The sequence below is a fragment of the Mustela nivalis genome (genome assembly GCF_964662115.1).
Source record: "Mustela nivalis genome assembly, chromosome: 12".
Taxonomy (NCBI): domain Eukaryota; kingdom Metazoa; phylum Chordata; class Mammalia; order Carnivora; family Mustelidae; genus Mustela; species Mustela nivalis.
The window spans coordinates 45,483,544-45,508,293 of NC_139031.1; the positions used below are offsets into that span (position 1 = coordinate 45,483,544).

The window sequence follows — 24,750 nt, forward strand, 5'->3', positions numbered from 1 at the left end:
TAAATGTCTTAAAGGTTTAAATCTGTTAGCTGAACTCTGTTATCAACAAAAAATTGTTGCCTTCAAACACTAAGAAAATATTAAAATATATGTCTGATGCAATGCTTGCTTCTTTCTAAGCACAACGGAAGTGGCTTCATAAAGGGGAGAATCCCAAAGTAGATTTACTTTCTCCTAGGAATAGCATGCTTACATTCCTTCCCAAGGTCTTATACCTCCAATAAGTTGTAGCACAGACAACATATGAAAGCAGAGATGCATCTGCAAAACGTCAAGCAACATGCCAACTACGTAAGGGCCTCTAATACATGATAATGTTCACATACATCACAAAAGCATGCTCTAATGTTACATGGGAATTTCTAAATTTATATGAAATATAAACACCCAAATTTCATCTAGTCACAACAGATTTCAAAATCAAATTTCCACCTTACAATGTTGACTAAACCTACGCTCGTACCCACCCAAGTCTTGCTCTTAAAGATACAGCCCGACAGAACTCAACCACACACTCCAGTCCCCTGAACTCTGAGATAGGTGGGTGCATGTGTGTAATCCCTGCTTTGCTCCAAAAAGTGTGAGATGGCTGATCCATGAGGTAGGTTGTCAACGGTCATCACTTTCTCTATTTACAAAGTAGATTTTGTGGAAGTGGTGTAAGATATCAAAGCAAAGCCCAAACCAAACTAAAAACAAACCAAACCAAACCAAGCCAAAAGAACCTCTCCGTCTAGCTCCGGCTGTCCCTCACTGTGGGTTTCCAAAGAGATCAGAAGTGTTTACAGAACATTCCATTGTTATTGTTTAATCACCTGATTGGGTTTGGTTCTGAAGAGACGGATATCTCTTCTTTTTGCTTCTCTGGCGAAGTGCATATGCATTGCTGATGAAGATAAATCTCTGCCAACTTCTACACGGCAGAGGCAAAACATGGGTTCATGTTACAATTCCGAATTTTTTTGAAGTCGTCTCAGTATGTTTAGCCAAATATTGTCGCTCTTGGAAAACACCAGACAAGATGCTTATGAGTCATCACATAAGGCAAGATTCAATAAGCCCTTGATAACAATCAAATACCTCAACGGTCTTTACCAAGCCCTTTTCTGCCTTCTCTTGAGCCATAGTCAGTTACATTTCTCAGCCTCTCTTTAGTTGGTGTGGCCATGCATTTGAGTTCCAGCTAATGAAAGAAGAGTGGAGATAATATGCTGCTCCCAGGACCGGCCTGTAGACACCTCCCAGCATGATCCTCTAAGCTCTTTGTGCCACCCGAATGGAAGATTCTCCTATGATCTATATCCACTGGATCTCAAAATTTGGTCCCAGAACTCCTTTACACTTGTAACATTTATTTTGGAACTCCAAATCTTTCATTTCTATGGGTTACACCTATAGAAACTTACAAAGAAACTTTTAGAATCTTAATCCATTAAAAAATAAAAACATAAACATTATAAATACTAAATACCTTAAAGGTTGGTATAAACAATGTTTTTATGAGAATTAACCATATTGACCCCCTCCAAAAAAATCTAGTGACAAAAGTGGCATTTTTGTAACTCTCTTTAGTGTCTAACTTAATAGAAGACAGCTGGATTCTCACATGCGCTTCTATATTCCATCTGTTACGTTGTTTTGGTTGGAGAACACACAAAAAAATCCAGACCTTCCCAGATAAACAGCTGGCAAAGAGGGGACCTTGTGGAAATAGTCTGAAATGGTCTCAGGGACTGCAGGGTCCTTAGTTTTGAGACCCAGTGATTTAGAGAGAGACAGAGCCCCGAGACATAAGGAGTCTCGGCTCCTGAATGACCATATGAAAGGCTGCCCAACCAGAAATACCCCCACCAAACCATAATGCAAGTGATAAATGAGCTTTGGTTGCATGAAGCCACTAAGATTTGGAGATTTATGTGTTACAAAAGCTCGCAATTATTCTAATGAGAACAATAACACATGCGGCAGTAGTACTGAGCCAAGCTTTGTTGAACATATTCGAACCTCTAACAGTCCTACGAAGTGGTTGCTTTTATCATCTACATGCTGGAGGTGAGGTTTCTGAGACACCAAGGCGTAAAGGGAATTATACAAAGTCCTACATTTAGAAAACAAGTCCAGCTCCAGAGTTCACCACTCTGCCTACTACCCTCATCTAAGCATTTCCTGGCACCATCTTCCAACTCATACTCCAGACAAGTGACCCAGACAAGCATAACACATAGGTACTTACACTAATGACTTGCTTGCTTGAAATAGAATATGGAGAGCAGCTAGCCTTCGATGGTTCAGAAAAGATGAGAGGTAATCGGAAATGAACAAGTGGAAGGAATTCCTGAATACTCTAGAGGAGGTACAATGGCCAAGGGTGTGGTAGGCAGAATTTTAGATGGCCTCATGACCTTGTCCCTTGGGATCACTTTCTCAATGATATTACATGGTATTGGGTTGCATGATTATGTTATATGGAAGAAGGGATTTTTGCAGATATGATTAAGGGCCCTACTTTATTAACTTTAAGATAGAGAACTTATTTGGATGGATAATCATGGTCCTTTAAAAGCAGAGTATCTTCTCTGTCTGGCAGCAAAAGGAAAAGTCAGGAAGATGCAAAGGATGACAAAGACGATGTTTCATTGATGGATCTGAAGATGGAGGAGCTCTGTGAGAAGGAATGAAGGTGGTCTCTAGCAGCACAGACCACACCCCACCACATGCCAAGCAAAGGATGTAAGAATCTCACACCTGCAACTGCAAGGGACTGAATTCAGCCAACAACTTGAATGAGTCTAGGAGCAAATTCTTCCCCAGGGCCTTCAGAAAAGAGCCCCAGTTATCCACACCCCATGCGGGCTTTGCAACACTCTTAGGGAACCTGGTAAGTCTGTACTTCTGACTTACAGAATTGTGAGTTGATAGATGAATGTTTTAAGCTGCTAATTTTACGGTAATTTGTTACCAACCAGTACAAAAGCAATAGAGCAACTCAAGGGAGATTGTATCTGTCTCAAGGTATTTGCTTAGCAAGAATGCCTTTGCAAGAGCCTCTATTCCTAGCAACAAGGGACAAATAATCGTAAGTACCAGCAGTTTTTCCCACAAAAATAAAAGTAAATTAAAAAAAAACCCAAACCACATATTTCCTTATAAATATTTTCAATCTACCACTGGCAACTTTAAAACTTGTAATCCATAGTAGTTTATTATTATAAGCTGCAGAAAAATGAAGACTTTTTTAAAGCAACGTTTCTGATGTACAAATTTTAAGGTCGTATAACCCATTAACTTCTCTCATAGTCTGTTCTTTTTTAAAAAAAACAGATTTTATTAATTTATTTGCCAGAGAGAGTCAGAGAGAGAGAGAGAACACAAGCAGAGGGGAGGGGCAGAGGCAGAAGGAGCCCCTCTCATGGTTCCACTCTTACGAAGAAGTCTTAGAAAATCCCAGAATTAAATACCACACTCGGGCACAGACCCTGTAAAATGTGTGCAGCAGATTCTCAGGGCTTTTATTTATATATATATATTATATATATAATATATATATTTATGTATAAATATATATAAATAAATTTATATATAAATATATAAAAACAAATTTATATACATAAATATATTTATTTTTTATCTCAGTACAAACTAAGTTTTTTCAAGGGAGACATATAGATATATTTGAAAGTAAAGTATATTTGAAAGTAAACTATTTGGGGCACCTGGGTGGCTCAGGTGGGGGTTTTTTAGTACTCCATTTTATATCCATTATAGATTTATTAATCATACTGTGTGTTTTACTTTGGATAACTCTAGGATTTACAATATGCATCTTAAACCTAGCACTATCTACCTTCAAATAATATAATTTCAGGTATAGGGGTGCGTAGGTGGCTCAGTGGGTTAAAGCCTCTGCCTTCAGTTCAGGTCATGATCCCAGGGTCCTGGGATTGAGCCCTGTGTTGGGTTCCCTGCTCAGAGGGGAGTCTGCTTCTCCTCCCTGCTCCTGCTCCCTGCTTGTGCTCTCTCTCTGTTTCATAAACAAATAAAATCTAAACAAAAAAAGGTAAACTATTTAGGAACAATTATTCTTTAATTTTTATATCTTGCTCTTTCTTTAAAAAAAAAAAAAAAAAAAAAAAAAAAAAAACCTTCCTTACCATAAGATAAGAAGTAGAAAAAATAAGATTAAACTTAGGGGAAAGGTTTGACTTCCCACTAAGATCACAAGATCACAAGGTCATAAGGTCACAAGAAGATGGATCTGAGACTCCGAGAAACTAAAGAAGATTCCTAGGATCCATAAGATGAAAGAAAACCAGCTTCTGAGAAGATGAAGGATTTTCTCAGTTTTCCAAGAGAAATTCCTTTTATGGGCTATAAAACTCAATATAGGTTGGGGTCTACTACAGCAATAAGAAAGTCCCCAAACCTCAGCTGCTTGTATCAGCAAAGACCTACTTCTCATTCAGGCTGCATGTCTTCTGTTATAGTTTAGTTGGAAGCTCTGCTCCATGTCTCATTTTTTGGGGACTGAGGTTGGCAGCAGCCACCATCTCAGACATTGCTGGTTACTGTAATAGGAGGAAAGAGCACTCCGGAGGGTCTTGAACCAGCAGACAACACCATGATCTGGAAATGATATCCATCATTTCCTGTTATAGGTCACTGGCCTGGAGAGCCAGATGGCCCTACCGAACCCGGAGGGGGGGGCATGTTGTACCTCCTGTCATTGCCTGAAAGGGGCATGAGCAAACAATAGCTTGTGTGGGTCCTAGTGACTAGCATAGGGTTCATTATAAAGTGGGTGACCGTGTACATACCACAACTCACAGGGAGTAAGTGTCCTATGACCTTTTCTTATAAACTCTTCGCATCATGCAAAGGATAGTTAGGTAAATAGGAACCTGGGGCGGCCAATGTCATAAGGTCCCGGAGGCAGCTTTGTCAGTCTTGGTTATTGCGAAGGCAGAATCCTCCAGGAATGGGCCTCCAGTGGCCAGGGACGTAAAGTGGACGAGGGACGCTGGCTCCAGGACCAAACTGTTTGAACTGCAAAAATGTCTTCTTTTGGGAGGGAAGGGGGAGGAGCTTGTAACTTTCAGTGATTTTATTGCCCTAAGAGGTTGTTAACCTTGGACTACTAGATATTTTGAGTTTCTTCTTTTTCAAGGAGAAAAACTGGAAATCCGGTTCATTTGTAAAATCTCCAAAATGAAGATATTTTTGAAAACAATGTGCAAACCAGTCAAAACATGTCTGTCAGCCAGATGTGGCTTAGGGATTGCCAATTCATGGGGAAATTCGATGTGGCTGACTACTCGCAGAGCCACTGTGTGTGACAGTCCACTGAGCAGAAGGGAGTGCTGATGTCCCCTTGGGAGAAGGCCACGGCAGGGGAAGTGAGGGGCAAACGCCACCTCGTTGTTGCAATCCCTACTGAGGATGTCTTGGTGCTATTGGAAGCAAACGCCTACTCAAGACACTCTATGGGTGCAGGAGATCCTGAACTCCACCATGGGACTTGCCTGTATTTCTTTACTACTGTGTCTCCACAATCTTGAAGGGGGTCCAGCAAATGGAAGGTGCTTGATAAACTAGATTAAAGGAACGTGGGAGGTTGCATGGGATTGATTTAAAACCTATTTCTGCAGAAGGAGAACATGTGTGATGCCATTTTTCACCCAGGGACAAAAACTAATTGTTTTTCTTCCCTACTTAGGACATTCTGCCCAACTCTAAATTGCTTACTTTGAATTTGAATGGAATCTTCCATGCTAAACACAAGAACTATAACCACATGGCACATTTCCCCCCTATAAGAATGATTTCTGTAGCAGCAAATTTAGCCACCTCACACTGTCCCCAAGTAGCCCAGCGTGGGTGAGAGGCCACAGACTGTCCCTTCCCGTGCAGCTGCAAGGGGCAAGGATGTGGCACTGGGAGGGGGTCAATTGGGAGAAAACTGGCAGCTGAGCCAAGAAGCAGGTGGCTGCAAATGGGGTGTGGACCACAAACTCGTCATCACATGGGAGTCTCCGTGGAAGCTGGCACAGAGAAATGACGCTTGAGGTCCATAGAAAGAGGAAGTAGCCTTGCAAAGAAGAGAGAGAGAACGCCTGAACTGACAAAGACTAAGGCATCACTGTTAGGAAGGAGGGAAGCTTGAGATGGAAATGAAATTCAATGAAAAGGAAGGCAGAGTGATTACGTTTCCCCTCCAGTAGGTAGCCTGAAGATTTGAGGGTGTAAGATTGTTGTGGGAAGCAAGCTGCGGGGGAGCATGAGGTACGGAAAGTTTACAGGGAAGCACTCTCAGGATCACTTCCTGTGGAGGACGGAAGGAAGCCGGACTGGGCAGGGGAGACACGAGCTGCTGCAATGCAGTCTCAAGAAGAACCTCACGGACCCAGGAAGCTCTGAGGTGGGGCTGGTCCTTCACGGTTGTCCTGAATTGAAGCAAGGAAAACTGAGGTCCGTCCCTTCACGTCGCTAGGTCACTGGGCATGGGCTGTCCCCAAAGGGCTTTGGAAAAAACCTCTTTCTTCAGCAGGGGCTTCTGCCAGGAACACACTTGCAACTGGGGAATGAGGCCTTTGGTCTTGATAAGGGATGTGGGCAGGGCATTACAGCGCTGTAACACCCACCAGTTATCAAGTGAAATAACTGTGGACAGTGTGGCCGTCCCTGGGTCGGTACATGATTGGCATAAAATACATACCAGAATGATTGCTTTCTTCTCTCCCCTTTGCATGACAAAGTTCTATGACTCTGGGAATTAAGGCATTCCCTTGGTGCTCCCATTTCAATAGCAAGATCTTGTCCATAACATTTTGTTTAATACTCTGAGAGCTGGAGACTTATATGGATGGGCCAGTGTCAGGAACGTTGCCTGTAGCCGATGGAAGAAGGAAGTGGAAAGCACAAGGCAAACATGTAGAAAGGAACCCAAGCTGTGAGTTGCAAAGTAGACCCTTGACCGTGGGGACGTGGTGTCCATTTTTTATTTCCTTTTCCCAACCCGTGTTCTCAGGACATGGGTCTTGAGAGATGTTTGGCATTGAAAAGGTGCTCTGGGCAATTCAGGGCCGGAACCACTCATCCTCTGATACTTCTTGGAGATTCCTGACCTACACACCCCTCTGGAGAGGTCGTGCCCAAGAGACACCTATTCATCTTGGTAAAACAGAAGTATTTGACCACAGCCAATAGCTTTAACAGCTCATGGACATGCCATTTGATCCCAAAGCATTTATGTGTAAAACAAGTGGTTTACTAACAAATTGTTTTTCCTGAGTAAATATTCCTTTTTGGAAACATCAGTAACCATGTGAAGCATCCTGCCTGCCTCAGAGTCTTTTTGAATCTGTGGAGGACAGTTTCTGCTGGGACTATTTCCCTAACAATGAAGACTCAGTTCCATTTAGCCAGAGTGGAGAGAGGCCATCTTGTAGACGTGAGAATGACTTTAAAATTTGAGCTTAACCATGTAGGAAATATCACCCAGAGACTTCTTTTCTTTCTTTCTTCTTCTTCTTTTTTTTTTTTTAACTAAGGTTCTAGAATTGCCTTCTACACTAGGAGTCCAGAGGCTGGAGTTTATGGCGGTTGGGGCACCTGGATGCACTTCACATACATGTCCCCGAAGGGGGCACTTGGGCTATGAGAGGCTCCATGACACGCCCCTGGGGCCACACAGACCCAAGGAACAGATCCAGCCCTGACCAGGGCTGTGCGGCGCCTCAGCCCCGGCCCCTGACGGCACCACTCCGCCTCCCGCCTTCACATCACACTATTCTTTGAAAAATGGGTCAATAACAAGGAAAAGGTTAAAATCATGATTAAAATAAAATTCACAAACCTCCTGCTGAAGGAAAAGCCACTTAAAAAATCTTCATTTGGGAAATGAACACAAATATTATAGGAACCCTGACCTTCAGGACCTGTTGAGTCAAACAAAACCGAGAATAGCTATTTCAAAGGAGAACTCCACACATTTTTCTGTAATAGGAGGGAATTCTATTCCATATGGAGCATGAACATATTTTCCTACTTAGCAGTCTCCATGTTAAGAGTCACCAGGCATTTGGCTGAAAGCTCTGTGTTCTGCTTGTCCAACAGCATTTCAGCTGCAAAAGCTGTCTGCGGACTTTCTTGATGTCCTTTAGGTCTTCCCTTCTGAAAGCAAAGAACAGAACACTGGCCGGTTTTCAAAGAGCTGTTTTCTTCTTCGTGCGGTTGTGGCAAGGATGGGGTGCTCCTGGACAAATCGTGGGCCCACCGCTGGACACTGCTGCTGGGATGACCCTTCCCAGCACCTGCCCAGGTGCACTGGCCTCACGGGCCGGCACCCGCCTTCAGAGACCCTCGCACGCCTTCTGTTCACCCACATCTCGCAGCACTTTTCCCTCTGGCTTCCTCCACAAATTGCTCTTTGTAACTTTTAGGTCACCTTCTCGGAGCTAGAAGATTCTCATCAAAACCAGCCACTTTGGAGCAGAGGAAATAAAGCTGGAGGAGGCCCGGTTACTAAGGAATCTCGCTCACCCCAACATTCACTCGTCTGACTCGTGGTTAGGATGGCAGGAGCACCGCTCTCTGAATCCCACCGATTTTCAACCAGTGGCCTCAGCTTCTTCTTTGCACAAACACTTTTACCAGCTCTGCCTTGAATTTTACTTCTTTCCAAAGCCTTTCCTCTGGTGATATTTCTAAGAGGCAGTAAAAGTGTCTGAAGACAGGAAAACAGGGGGATTTATAACTTGGGGGGTCTGGCTTGCATAGACGAAAAATCTCCTGAACAGCCCAGCAGCGCTGACAGTGCTGGGGGAGGGGGGTCTCGGGTTGGCTGTGGGGCAGTCAACAACTCCTGCATGAGGGAAATGAACCTCTGAACGTACGGGAAACATACTGGACCCATCTGCTTCTGTCGATCGAGTTTTACTCCAGTCACAGGCTCAGAACATGGTGCTGGCTCCAGAATGGGGGGGGGGGGGGCGTGTTTCAGACTTTCTAGCTAACCAGTGAACAAACAAGCCCTGAAGGTGTCTGACCCCGGGTGATCTGGGGTTTCTCTCTCTCTCTCTCTCTAACACACACACACACACACACACACACACACACACACACACACAGGAATGGTGCAACAGTCACCAGTTCCTAGAAAATGTAAAAAGATCTGCCACCTAGTGCCAACTGAACACTATCACTCTGATCAATCATCCTGTCTGACCCTTCAGAACTTACGAATGAATATTCAGCATGTTGACTATGTACTGGGCAAGTATAGCTTTCTATAATTAGTAGGATCCAAGCACTCATATTAAATAGATATCTGTTCCAGGGCACCCGGTGGCTTAGTCGATTAAGCATCCAACTCTTGATTTCAGTTCAGGTCATGATCTCAGCTTTGTGGGATCGAGACCCGTGTCAGGCTCTACATTCAGCACAGGGTCTGCTTGACCCTCTCCTCCCTTCTGCTCACTCTCTCATGTTCTCCTGCTTTAAAATAAAGAAAGAAATTCTTAAAAAAATAGGTATCAGTTCGAGCCACATGAAATCGCCTTATCTATGGGAGAAAAATGATCAAATATCAACAGTTTCATATGGTTCAACCTAAATCATTTCTAGATTTCTACCAAATAGATTTTCCTTTAGTTTTTTGTTTTTCTTTTCAGATTTTGTTTATTTATTTGACAGACAGAGATCACAAGTAGGCAGAGAGGCAGGTGGCGGGGGTGGGGGAGGGGGGAAGCAGGCTTCCACTGAGCAGAGAGCCCGATGAGGGGCTCGATGCCAGGACCCTGAGATCATGACCCAAGCAAAAGACAGAGGTTTAACCCACTGAGCCACCCAGGTGCCCTAATCCTTTAGTTTTTAAAATCACAGGAAAAATGTTATACAAGCAGTGAGCAATGTGGGAAGAGTCCTTCCATCCTTCCTCCTCTTCCTTTCCCTCGACACTCAGTGGGCAGCAAGTACGAAAGTCCATTTGCTGCAGTGAGTCCTGCAAGGTGGCCGAACTGTGGAAGGTGCATCCCTTTGAACTCTCCGAACAGAGCAAGGGAGACCAACACGGAGCATTCACAGCAGAATACAGCCGGCGCTCCTTAGAAGATGTGGGTAGGATCCAGATGATAGGGAGGCAGGGAAGGGTAGGGGGCTGAGGAGCGTGCCAAGGGAAGTGGGAGAGGCCCTTCCTCAGTTGAGGGCTGGCTCTGTGCCAGCACCGCGCAAGGTCAGAAGGGAAGAAGGCAGGCTGGGATGAAAATCACAGGGATGGCAGGGGGCACAGGCAGGGTTCAGAAGAGGGAGCACGTTGCTGGCTGGGCCACTCAGGGAGAGCAATGTCACGGTGGCTGGAATGTGCATGGGGTGTTTGGAGATCTCTATGAAGGAAGAAACACGAGGCTAGTGCTGTAATCATCCTCACATGAAGACACAGGGAGTTTAAGTGACTTGCCAAGGGCCATATGACCAGCCACTGGTCTGGAGCCCCAGCTCCTTAACCACCAGGTTGCACCTGCTGCGAAGGAGATGCCCTTCAGAGGCCACTAGGGAGAATATCATAACAGACGAAAACAGGTCACATGAACACAATGGAGGATACCTGCTTATATTCTAGGAGGGGAGGAATAAAGAGCACACACACACACACACACACACACTATATTAGATAATATTCAACTATATATACAACATAAAATATTAATATATAATAATACATATAAGATATTAATATATAGTAATATATTATATGTAATATAAATACATTAATATATAATAATATATAATATACAAAGAAACTCTGGGACTAGGGCAACACGATAATTAATAATATATAATAGATAATTATTATCTGCCTAATAATTATATATGTTATTAATCAACTATCACATTGCCCTAGTCCCAGAATTGCCTTATCTAGTTAATCACAGTCCTGCTATACTGATTAGACCAGTGGCTTCTGGGTGTGGTCCCTCATCTCCTGGCAAGCTGGGCCCCAGCCCAGACTTACTGTGTCTGCTCTGATGGAGGGGGGGCCTGGAAATCTGCGTATTAACCAACTTTGCAGGGGATTTTCATGTACAATAAAAGCTGAGAACCACTGGATTAGAGAAAACATGATTAGCAGCCTGAACACTGCTGACCTCTTTTTACCCCATTTCTAGCTGAACATTATCATTGAGCTGGTAGAAAAACCTTTGCTCTCTTAAGTAATGCCATTTCCATTTTAATATCCTGTAAACTCTTTAATTAGTTGGTAAATTTTTTGTGGGTATTAAAGGTCAGGACTTGTGAAGTCCAGGTTAATGAGTATTTTTATTTTATTACCAAATTCAATATTGATTATTTTTAAAGTCTACAGCATTTAAAGAAACATACACATTTTCTTTCTTTCTTTGCTAGGGGACAGTGGAATGAGCGATGACTACAAACACACTCATTCATTTGACAAACATTTATTTGGAGTGTGTTGAAGAGCTGTGGGCAAAGGGCTTTGGAGAAGAGAGGGTCAGGTCTTGAACAGACAAGCCCTTTGGGCCAGTGCAGCTCTGTGGGTCCCAATTTATGTGCAAAAGTGTGGTAAGGGGTTTCTAGTTTTCACCTCGAACGCCAAACCTGGAGAAACTTGTGAGAAACCATTTACCACACCTGGGCTTTCTGAAATCAGAAGAGTAAGACAATCTTTAGTTTGGGTCTTGGTGCTGCCATTGAAAAATGGAAAAGGTTGGTTTCTAAAGACTTGCCAACAGCTACTGCCCAAAGCTGCTGGCTTTGGAAACTGAAGCTGCAGATGTGCACGGATCACCACATCTGTTCCTCTGCTGCCCTCTCTCCCCTCCAACCCAGCTGCCATGCTGACCCACGTCAAGTCATCGTTCCCTGACTCACCATTCCGGAAGCTCCTCAAGCTTTCAGGCATAACACCCACACTCCTCAGCCTGCCTTTGTGTCCCTTATATATGTTATATATATAACATACATACATACATATATGTATGTATGTTATAATGGTGAGTCTCAGACTCACCCAGCTCATCAGCCTCCCTTCCCCTACCTGACACTCTTGTCTGCCAAGCTATATTCTTTCCTGTTCTAGAAGGTCCTTCTCTCCTAGGCACGGGCCTGCCTTCCTTTGGGATTCCATTAGAGCTATTTTGGCTTCAGGAAACAGGAACTCTACACAAACCAGCACTAAAACAAAAAGAAAGGGAAATGCACTGGGCATAACCAAGGCTAGAATTGTTCAAATGACCCACTTCAGAAGGAGAACATGCCTCTTCCCTAATTGCTCTAGCAGAGAGACCTAGGGCCTCCTTACTGTGCCCGCAATACTGGCCCATCCTGAGCTAGCCCTTGTCAGTGTGATTGGCCAGCTATGAGCTTGCAAGTCAGGAGATGCTTCAGCTTGGTCTAGGAAAGACAGGTAAGCATTCCCTAAGTCGAGGCAGGAGGCTGGATGAGAGGAGGCGAGGAACGTTGCCAAGGGGAAGAAGCTGAAGGGTGTGAAAGCAGCTGGTTTGCTCGGAAAATGATAATGGCGGAGCAGCGGCAGCCTCTTGGACACAGCACGGGGTAGAAAGCAGATGAGGGCAAGATGTGCGCATGCGCATGCTGGGGGCCAGGGTAAGGGGACAAGGTCATAAAAGGCCACCCTGGGGAATTCACTCTCAGGGAGCCAGGAGCTCTCAAAGAAGCTCATGGGTCAGGACCCACACAGGGCTTGCGTCCCAGCTCACAAGCTGAGTGGTCATGAATAAGCGACTCCAGCCACCCGGATTCCTGTCCCCCAGAGTGGCTGTGAGGACAGAATACAGCCAACGCAAAGCGCCCCACCGCCCTGGTCCTTGGCAGAGCCTCGGTGAATGCAGGTGTTTCTTCCTCAGCTCGCCCGTCGGTTTCTACATTGAACTCGCCAGAGGAGGGCAAATCCAGTTCATTACAAGGTCCATGTATATGGCTCTACGCTCCCACAGGTCGGCTGCTGTTTCAAAGCCACCACAGAGGGGGACCCGAGTCCCACCTTACTTCCTGAGGTTCACAAGCTAACTGTGGTTTCAGCTTCCTCTCACCCAGATTTCTCCCATGAGGACTGGAAGAAGCGAGATGTTTGCAGCTGAAAACGTGCATTTCATAGTCACTCTGGGATTTAGTGAAGGTCAACAGAGCTTTTCCATATTGCCAAACCCTTTCCAACTCTCAGAGCTCTAGGCCGGAGATGCACATGGGGTGTTCGTTTAGAAATCGCCCAGGTAGGCGTGTTTTTCTGTAACGAGCCCTTGTCTTCTTCAGGAACTCCCTCAGCCAGACATATTTCTTCATAAGAACAAATTAGTCAGGACCAAAAGATGATGAGACTCATCCACAGAGAGAACGGAGAACTTCTGTGTGAGGAGGGAAACAATCCCCAACATCATGCTTTGTTTAGAAGCTTTAAAATTAGACCCAAAGCGTATCGGTTTCCTTTGTCGTGTGGTGGAGTGGAAAGGACAGGAGTCTTGTGGTCAAACCAGCCACGTGGTAGTTACTGGGAACTAATTCTGTGACAGGCAAGTTTCTAGTTTTCTGCCCGTGGCCCACTCACCGGACCCCCTCCAACCCTCAGGTTTCTTGCTTCTTCCTGATAGAAGAGTAGAGAGCCCAAGACTTAAAGGTTGTTAGGAAGCTGAGTGAAACGATTTCCATTTATAAAGGTTAAAAATGATGCCATGCTTGATTAATGTAGAGTTGTTGTTTTTGTGGCTGTAACTGTAACTTTCCTAAAACATTCAGGATTAAAAACAGTAGAAATCACTTATGTCACGGATGGTGTTACATGTTATTCATACGCACTGCGATACAACGGAACTGCCCTCACTGGTGAAGGCATGTTGGGACATGCTCAGCTCCCTAATTCCCTGTCGTATTCCCGACTCTCAGTTGGAGAGTTAACTAAGGATCTGTTGCAAGTGACAGTGAACTGACTTCTTACTTGTTTTTTTTTTTTTTTAAAGCTGCCAAGTCACATGAGAACTGTAAAAATTGCATCTGGAAACTTTAACCTACTCTTTTGATGGCTGGGCCTCATTAGCTTCATTAATAGAGACTAGGTACAAAGTGAAATATTAACTTTCTGGAAACTTCTAAGTGCTTATGTATGAGGAGAGACAAGACCAACTGGGAAATTTATAAATTGTCATCATAAAACCCAGCCAGACATTTCATTATTGAAAAATGAGTAATGCCCGCTCTGCAACCTGCTCCAGAGGCAATGAAAACAAATAGTCCAAGATGTAGCCTTGACCATTTCATTTCCATTAATGTCAATGGAAATTATTCAGGAAACAAAATCCTTCCTCTTCCCCACAGCTGGGAAAAACCCCACAAACTATTTGAGACTATGCTTTTAATTCATAAATACTACAGATAATATGTTGATTTTTTGCTGCAGGTTTCCAGCTTACAGCATCTGTTTTACTGGTAACCTGTGGTGGGGGTGGGGTGGGGCGAGGTAGAAGCTCATGTTCAACAGGGGCCAGATCCAACACTCCAGCTAGAGCTGTTTCTTTCCATTTCATTCACACACATACACACGAACTTCATGGCTGAATCATGAATAGATAAAAATCCAGTTTATGAGAATTCACTAGAACTCTTTAACAATTTGCCTTAATCTTATTTAGATGCAGATAATTATGAAGAAGTCAACAGATACACTTACCACAGAGCCAGGAGACAAGAGAAGGGTTTTGGGTTATGGGGTTATTTCCCATGTCCACCTGGTAATCCAGGTACTACATTCCTACTCATTTCAGTCAACACTAGACCTAGTTCCCTTTTCCAATGTAACACCATCATGTTAAAGAAGAATAGTGTGGATTGTCTGGTTAGAATTAAAATGGGCCTGAATTTGAAGACTGAAGCTTTCACTTTCATAATAAGGTGGGCAGTCAGTGCAGGATAGAAGAGTGTGGGGGACCCCGAGGAGGGTGTAGGAGTTAGAGTTCTTCTGGCTATAAAGACAGTAGACATTTAACCTCAACCCAAACATTCCCATCCCCACAGCTAAGAAGCTCATACAACGGACATGACTAAAATACCCAGCAGAGGGTGGCAGGCTCTGGGGGCAGCTCTGGTAGAGGCACAGACCAAGTTCTGAGGACTCCGTGTCTCTTCCTTTCCAGCTGTTTTCTCAGCATCAGAGGGAAGACTTCAGCCACTCAGACTCTACTTCCTGCTGAATCCAACTAACAGGAAAAAAAGCACATTCGACCTTCTTTCTGAAACTCACAGTGAAAGTCTAGTCGTTTCAGTGGCTCTGACTTGATCACATGTCCACTCTTGAACCTACCCCAGTAGCCAGGGAAATGGGACCCCTCAGAGCAGCCTTGAATGACAAGCCCACCTCTGGGCTAGGGACTAGGTCTGATGGCACCAGAAGCACAGAACTTGAGAGTGGGCGGGGAGCTGGCTCTGGGTGCGGTTTCCCAAAGAGAAGTCATAGGTTCTAGGTGGCACAGATGAGAGCAACTCACCAAGGGGGTGTAGGTGAGGAGACTGCTAAATCTTGATTAGAGAGACGGAAAGGTGGCAGAAGCAGAAGCACTGCAAGAGAAGGAAAGTAGTGGGATTCCCTAAAGTTGTGTCTTATCCCACCAGCATTCATTGCCACTGTGTCACCTCGAGCTTTGGGCTCATTTCTCATCTCTGCAGGGAAGAGAATAAGACTGGGTCCATGGCTCTTTATTGGGACAGCACATCAGAATTACCCGGAGAGTGCCTTCGAATGACACAGGCCCAGGGTCAGTTTTGCTGCCCACCCCAGTGAAAGCCAATGGGAGGAGCTCTGAGGTCACAGCGAGGGCAAAGACTGAAGTAACGGAAGGTGGACAGCGGTCCTAGGGGACAGCCTCATTTACTGCCCACAGTCAAAGGTGATGAAAACGGCATACTGACTCCCACAAACACTGGCCTAGAGACATCCAAATATAAACTTCCCTAAAAGGTGTGCTTTTCATACACCAGAATTCTGCCAGCAGAAGTAGTTCTCAAAGTGTGAGGGACCTCAAGAGACTATCAGATGGTCCGTGTGGTCAAACTATTTTTACTCATTGTCCTGTCCACGGATAGACTTTGCAATTAGCCTTTAAGAAACTACCATTCGTTAAGTTTTGGTCTATTTTTTTAAAAAATCACCATCACTGGGACCATTTCTACATCTCAGTGTCTCAAGCTAGCAGAGCTGCCCATCTGCTTACACAGAGAATGAGCACGCATTACATAAAGGACAGACACTGGCCATTGCATAGCCTGATCTGTGCTATAAAACCCGAGGAAGTGGGAATGATTCAGTGGATTCATTGCTGAAAATGTGTTCTTGTTCATTACTCCCACATCTGGTTAGTGTGGTCCTTCAAGATGGTCACGAGCAGGTAATTCTCCTCTTAGCCACTAGATGGCACTGCTTACATAAAAATACTTTAGCAAGGGCTGCATCTCCAACCATTTTCTAGATTTAGGTGGGGATGAATAAAGAGGGTTTGGTGCACCTTATTCTGACAAATACTGACTATATTAGGATAACTCTCCTTTTTGTTTCTGTAAATTTCTATTTTGAGATCACTGATAATGCGAGACTGGCAGAAGGAGAAGCTTTCTGATAAAAGATACATTCAGTGGATTTAGTTATTTTTCTAAAGCAAAGGGTTCTCAGCTTTGGCGGCAGATCAGAATCACCTGGAGCATCTAAAATCCAGACGCGGGGCCTTATGCCAGTAGTTAAATCTGATTTTCTGGGGGTGTGGCCCAGGCATTGGTATTTTTGAAAACACCCCAATAAATTGTAGTGGGCAGCCAAGGTTGAGAATCATAGTCCTACAAACTTTGCCATTAAAAAACTACCAGTATTTGTCCTATAAAGAAGAAGCATTGATTTTACCCTGTCCCTTCATTTAATTCTTTTAATCTTATTCCAGCTGATTTTTCTCGTCTAATGATATCGAAAAAAAACCAGGAAAAAAGTAGCAAAGCAAACCTCTGATCCACCGGAGTTTGCCACCTTAACAAATGTTCTCATGGAGGACTTTCTAGTGCGGGTCAAGGTAAAGAATGAATCGCAACATCTAAATTAGGGCCTAGGAGGGGCATGAGAGCAGGTGGTACAGGTTATCACTAAGAAAATGCTCCAAGTACCTGGTAACCTTTAATTCCTGTCTCACATTTCATCTTACCACGGGATGAGAACTTTAGGATCACCTGGGGGACCTTAAAAATAGAGATGCCTGAATATCACTGGCAGGAGGCCTTGATTTAAGAAGTCAGGAGAGGGGTGCCTGGGTGGCTCAGTCGGTTAAGCCTCTACGTTTGGTTCAGGTCATGATCCCAGGGTCCTGGGATTGAGCCCCGCATACATCCGGCTCTTTGCTCAGCAGGGAGCCTGCTTCCCTTCCTTTCTCTCTGCCTGCCTCTCTGCCTACTTGTGATCTCTGTCAAATAAATAAATAAAATCTTAAAAAAAAGAAGAAGAAGAAGTCAGGAGAGGCCAAAGATGGGGTTTTTGTTTTTTGTTTTTTGTTTTTTAATTTTTTTAAGATCCCAGGGTGATTCTAAGTTGCAGCTGGTTTGAGAACGACTCACCTAGCAAAATCAACTATTTTTCAGACTGCAAGATAAATCCCACCCCATTAGGGGATTCTGATGGAAAATAAGGCTCCTTAAAACCTGTTTTCATGAGCAAATGTAATCTAAGTTCAAATCCATTCTTATAACATTATATGCCATTCCTTTTTATGACTCTGTGTATGCAAGGTAGGAAGAGTCATTACTGTGCCTGTCACTTTTACTAGCTAAGTCATGCTCATCTCCATTTATCCTTGACTGCTGAAAAAAGATTGGTTATGTCAGTTACAGATTATTTCCAAGGGACCTCCTGTTGGGGCAAATCTACAGGTTTTCCAGACCCTGGAAATATGAGCAGATTGTTCTCGGTTCCTTGATGTTTTCTACATTAACAATTCAGGCTCTTACCTTGGCAAATGAAAGCAGCCCCTCTGCTTGGTGAAGTTTTATGAGCCCAGAACCAAGATCCTTCCCATAATGGCATAGTTGAGGAGCCCATCCAGGAAAAGGGGCTACCTCGTTATCTTGCATTAATGCCAATTACAGCATCTGATCTTGAACTTTATGTAGTAATTAGAATGGTGCTAACATAGTGACCAATGCAATTGGTCTGCATTCACTCCTTGCGTTGGTTCTTCTCTGCCACATTCTACTACCTTCCCTCAATTCATTCTCTGCCCTGCTTTTACTGATGGTGGGAAGACTGACTCATGTGGTCTGTATCCCCAGCTCTTTCACTCCCTGGTTTCTGGTTGAGTTTTTGCAATGGAAGGTATAGGCAGGAGATCAAAGGCTAGAGGACAGAGAAGTTGGGTTACTGCCTCCCCATCTCTCCCTTTTGGTAGTATCGCAGGTCAGTGGCTGCACGGCTATACCCTTGACTGACTGTGGGAGTCCTTCCTGTGCAGCCCTCCACTATGTGAATCTCTCTTCTGTGCAAGCCCCCGTCCCATGGGAGCTCCCTTCTGTGTGGAAGCCCCTTCCTATGGGAGTTCCCCTCCTGTGGGAATGCCCCTTCTGTGGGAACCCTCTTATCACGTAAGCCCCCTTTTGGGCAAGCACCCGCTTCTGTGGGAGCCCTTTACTTGTGGAAGCCCCCCTCTTAAGGAAGACTCCATTCCAGCTCTCATCAGACACCAGTAACCCAGCACCTTCTGCAGGTCCCTTCAGCCCTGGGGAGGTAACTAAACACTTCTTGCCATTGCCAGGCCCTGGGATAAATCCCTTATTAATCAAATTCTCTTTAAAATCCCAGCAAACATGTCTTCCATTTCCTGCTGGATTCTGATTGCTGAGATACCTTCTAGACTAACTATAATCATAGTTTATTTTCCACTTTTCAGTCATTCACATAGAAGTCCTGAGGTATAACTTGTGTTCCTCAAAGAGTGTAACTTTAAGAGAACTTCTAAGTTGTAGGGTACTTTAAAGCCTTTTTTTTTTTTTTTTTTTTTTTTTTTTGGCCTATCCAAGCCTTCATGACCTTTGGGTGTCTTTGAAATACGCCAAGACTAATGAGCTGGGTGCCTCAGCTTCCTGTGGTGTAAAACAAAGGGGCCGCACAAAATGGTCTCTAAGACCCTCCTCCTCCAGGCGCTGCTCTTGCCACTCCAAGAGTGAAATTAGCCCAGGGAGGAAGGAGCTGGCCAGAGGAAGGGCGAGGAGAGGGGGGATGTGTGATACCCACACATCTTGGTGTGTTTGACATGCGTGTTCCTCGGGGTGAGTGTGATGCGGTCTGCTCCATTTTAACGTGAGCCATCTGCTGTTCAATGGGTGGTGTGTCCTCTGCTGAGCACTACGTGGGCCAGGATTTAGAGCAGGGGAGTGAACTGCAGGGTGACCTGGGCCTCGGACAGGTCGACTGCTTGGGGAGGAGAGGCATCCAAACAGTGGGTGCATGATGGAGCCCCCTAGGGCTCCCTCACACGCAGACTGAGGTGTCCCCCCATCCCCCAAAGGTCCCTTACTCAGCAGTGCTGGGTGAGCCTGAGTGGGGGTGCTTCTCATCAGTCTCCTGGGTGCTGTCGATGCTGCTGGTCCCTGAGGGCCCTACTTTGAGAACCACTGGTCTCATCTCCTCCTGAGGATACAGCATGTTAAATTATCATGGAGATTATGTGCAAAGCCTGGGGGTGGTTTTGTGGTGGGAGATTCCTTGAGAGTGTGTGAAGGAGGGTGAGCCCCAGTAGGTTTTACCAGAGAGGCTGTGCGGGACGCTAAAGGATGGACAGGAGCCAACAGACACAGGCCTGGGGGAGGGGAAGTGAGAGCACAGGAATATCTGCGGAGGGCAGGCCTATAAGGGAGGCCAGCAAGGGGGAGACAGGCTCAGAGAGGCAGGCCCTGGCCGTAGTGGGCATTTCCATTCGTTTTTTTTTTTTTTTACTGTCCTTCACAACTGTCTACCCCAGGGATTGCTGCCGATCTTGCCTTCTGACAAGGCAGCCCCTTAGCAACTGTCCTCACTGTGCACCTCTTACTTTCTGTCTAGGGCTTCTCTGATAGGACTGTTGGGGATGCCCATGGGCATCCACCTGGCTCTCCACATGTACAGTCTGGTGTGTGAGGGACTTAACAGCTCACAAGCACCCCTTACCCAATAGAGGATAGAAGAAAGGAAGTGGTAGATAAACAGTGCCCTCCCCCCACAGACACACAGTTCCTCTTAGGAGCAATTCTGCATGGCTTCTCAGAAGATGCCCAACTCAATAACATCCATTCTTACTGGGTTCTCTTCTCATCTGTTTCCTTCTCCAGACCTCTCCTTCCTACTCGTTAGAATGCCTTCAAAAATTACCCATGTACCAAACCCTTGTCTCAGGCTCTGCTTCCAGGCTCAGACAAGCTATAAACATCCTGTAGAGGAATTTGGATTTTGTCCCACAGACAAAGAAAATCACGTTTCTAAGATGAAAACAACAAAAGCAAGAGCAACTCTCCGATGAACAAAAAGTCATGAAGGGCCTTTCAACACTTAGGTACCACTGTGAGACTGGAGGGGAGAGCCATTCAGTCTTAGCTCAACTGACTTGTGAGGCTTCTGTCAGTGACACCTGGAGATCTGTTCCCTGGTGTAGCTATGACCTCCTGCTCCAGGGCAGGGTCGGAAAATGTAACGTCCTTGCTGGGCCAAGATCTCTGGCAGGCTACCTGGTTCTTAGTGTTGAAACAACAAAATAAACAATGAGAGGCTCACTCTGGATGTGAAGAAGATAATTATTTCAAAAGGGAAAGAAAAAGGTGGATTGAGGTCGAGGAGAGAGTGCTCCTGTCTGAAACAGCTCATCTGTAGAGGAAGACGTCCTAACCAGGCGCAGAGTCCTTTAATCAGGAAAAGGTCACTCTCCTGGGTTCACAGGAAGACAAGCAGAAATCAAAGAGGGCTTCCCTGGCGCTGAAGGAGAGCAAGAGGAATCTGGAAGCTGGTCTTCACAGCTTAAGAAAGCAGAGATGGGGTGGGGGGAGGGGCATGGAAAATGTGGGGAGGGCTGGGCAGGCTCCCAGCGGAGCAGTGCCAGTGAGGAAGTGACAGCCAACCATTTCCAGGGATAGTCACATCAAAGTCTTCACGTGGTGATTTTGGTCCTTTACCCTTTTCTGGTCCCAGCCTTAAAGTCTGCTACACACAGACTCTTTGCTAGGCATCCAAGGGAGAGATGAAGGGAAAGAGGAGCTATCAGGATGGGGAGGGGGACCCATGCAAAGAGGTGGGAAAACCAGCCTGAACCCAGAGGCAGGACCTGCTTGCTTCCTCTCTATATGTGTGTGCGTGATGCCTTGAGCACAGAAGAGGTTTTACTCAGGGTTTGCTCTGGCATATGTGAATTTAAAACCTAACGCATTCTTTTTTTTCTTGTGTAATTTTTTGAATAGAATGCCGCAGTTACTGTGGTTCAAAATTCAAACAGTATGAAATAGCAGGGAAGAATCTGGTCCCCACCCTTATTTCCCAGATAATCTCCCCCACCCCCAACCCACTCGCCAGGCAACCAGTGATACTACTAGCTCTTGTAAACTTCAAGGGACAGCTTATGATTTTGCGGAAAAAACATACGCAAAAATGTTTTTCTTCTGGTTCACACAAATGAAACCACAAATACACATTATATTGTAAGTTGTTTTTGGCATTTAATGACTCTGGATAATCATTCCCATATCAGTGCGGACGGGGATTCTTATTCTTTTCTGTGGTTGCATGGTATGCCTTCACTTGGGTGCGCCCTAATTCATTGAAACAGCCTCCAACCAAACCGTGGGTATTTTAGGCTATTTTCTAATTTTTGCTGTTAGAAAAAATAGTGAAATGAATGAACTGGTAAGATATATTCTAAACTCTGTTTTCCCTATAGCAAGGATATGGATGGTTTTTCTCTAGTAAAACGTAAATGCAGTTTAATTACAGGGAAGCCGAATTTATCGAATAAACCTGTGCCATGGAAAACACTACTGTCATATATGTCTGATTCAGCAGAGTATCCTTCCTAAGAAAGCTTAGTTAGTACAGCTAGTAATAGCGGTGTTTTTAAAAAAACAGATGATGGAAATATTGAGTGATTCTTAGCAACAACTGACTGAGTGTGGGGAGAACCAGGGGTGTTTGCTCAAAGCAGTAAGGGCTATGAGAACAGAATGGGGCCTCTCAGATCTGTAGGTTTAGGAAGGTCTGAACCCGGGGCTCAGAAACCTGGGTTTGGTTCCTTACTCTGCCACAGTGAACTGGGGACAATGATTCCTGCTCTATAGACCTGGCAAAGTTGCTCTGAAGAAAAAATGGGGAATTACCTCACACATGCGAATTCTGTAAATTATAAATGCCTGAAGCAATGCTAAATCCTACTGCTCAGATGCTGGTTTTGGAGGTCAGTAGATAATCCATCTATGGGATCAATTCTGAAATAAGTTCCAAAAAGAGAAATTACACAGGGCATGACCATTTTAATTAAATGCACCCAAATGGGTGGCCCTTATGTATCATAAAGTTTTAAAAATCAATTGAAGAATCAGAAAAGAAAAAGGTTGCTATTGGCTAACTACCCCAACTTTTTTTTTTTTTTTTGGTACCCTCCCCACCTCCCTTCCTCATCTACAGTTATTAAAATCAAGTTCACTGCTAACCACCTCGACAGGAGATAAATCTGGAAACCACTCAGATCTGATGGGGTAGGTAATATCTTTATGCCAATTAACACTGATAATATTCTGGGATTTTCAGGTACTACCGTCTCTCTGGATTCATTTGAAAATGATCAATAAAATAAATGGGCGAACAAAGTTTAAGTAGTTTGGAAAATGAAATGCCAGGCTGTCTGGATTGAGAATTATTAGGAAATCTACCCATTTCACTCATTAAAACCTCCACGATGCGCCATTATCGAATCAGACAGGTGCCCTTGGGCACTTCTCAGTCAATCCATTCAAGTTTCTGCTACCTTTTTTCTAGTTTCTGCCGCCATGGCAACAGTCCACTGACCTGCCCTTCAGGGAAATAGAATTTCTGGCAAGACTGAGACTTTTAATAATTCTACTTGTCAACACAGGTCAGAGAGGAAGAGATGGATTTGTACCAAGTTACTTAACAAACTCGCTGACAAAATGAGCGACCTCCAGCAAATGACTAGACCTAGCGTTCAGAATGTCCCCCAGGAAAGCCAAACATTGCATCATTAGTGTCCTAGAAAATCCACACCACCAACACCTGTCCATCAAATCCTTCCCGGAGTGTGGACTTCTATCAATGTTTTTTTATTTACCTTTTCCTAGAAAGGTAAAAGTGTCCTGGGAAGCTCACCTAAAGTGATTATTAATCTGATTGTTAATTTCCGCCAAATTTTAATTTTTAATAACTACATTCAAAACGATCTACAACAAAGGGCATGTTTTTGTCCTGCAAGTTTCCTTATGGGAATATCATCTAGAAATACCAGTTTTTTGCAGTCAGACTTCCCTTTTGGCGAAGGACAAGGCTCTAGAAATATCAGTTCAGTACCCAGAATCTAAACTCTCATCCCAGACATATAAGAGGTACTCTTTTGACTTGCCTCTCTTTCTGGAAATGTTCTAGTGTGTTGCCTGCCGTTGTTACAGGTTGCCTTTTGGGTGGCATTATTCTCTGACTCAGAAATACAAACACTGCTTCAGAGATTTATTTTACAATTCATCTTCTGATTTGTCATGGCTGGGAAGGTCAGCTTCCAGATTTTCTATTCTAAGTTACTTTTGAACAGATTTTACAAACAGACTAAGGAATGGCTTTTGCCTAGACAGGAACAAATTCTGAAAGTTGGAGATCATGCCCCCTCCCTCCCTCTTGGTAAAATGTAAACAATCAGAAAACCCACCATTTCCCAAATCAATTATTTGTAAAAGAATGACAGGTGCCCTGGAGACACTGGAGTTATAAAAGAGAAAATGGCAAATAATTTTTTCATGGGCCAGCTGCTCAGCTGAGGTGATTTTCGGGAAGGTTCTCCTAGGCTCTAAAATCCAATCAGCAAATCAATTAAGATCAAGCCCATCTCTGCCAACAGAACTGCGCTGCTTGCGTCTGCCCTCCTCCTTATTCCAGTGATTTCTGGCGTGTCCCTGTCCCAAAGCCAAGGGAGCCAACCTGAGGTTCCTTTGCTTTATGCTCACACTGGACAACAGGGGAGGATGGGGGCACTGTTCCGGTTGAATTAAGGATTAGTGATCACCAGAAGGAGCATTGCCCACCATTCTGCAACCCCCCCCCCCCATTTATCTGTCCCAGGTCTAAGCTTGCCTTCAACATTGGGCTCAGTGGGGGCTGGCCGGTAGGACTGGCTGTCACTTTCTTTCAGAGGAAAACACATAGGACCAGGCAAAGCAGATGGTTCCTAAAGGGGCACATCCAAAGAATCTGCTAGCAAACTGTGGTGGTGCTTTCCAATAAACAGCAACTTACTGGAGAGGAAAATCAGGTCTCCCCCACTGCATCCGGCCACCACCCATGCAGCCTGAACACTGCCCACTTAGGAGTTTCTAATCCTCAGTGAGGCAAAGGAGAGCCCATCTTTTAAGCCTCCCAGAGCGAGCCATTCTCCCCGATAAAGTTCCCGTATCTGTCAGTAAAAGCTGCTATCTAGGTAAGACCCCGTTCATGAAGGCTGACTGTGCTCCACACGTGGTCACTCAGTC

The 24,750-nt window shown here is 44.6% G+C and overlaps 1 protein-coding gene across 1 annotated transcript in view; it reads right to left on the reverse strand.

Moving 5' to 3' along the window:
* Positions 1-24,750, reverse strand: part of CHN2 (chimerin 2) — a 290,676-nt gene that overhangs the window by 74,944 nt on the left and 190,982 nt on the right. The gene's annotated exons all lie outside the window — the stretch shown is intronic.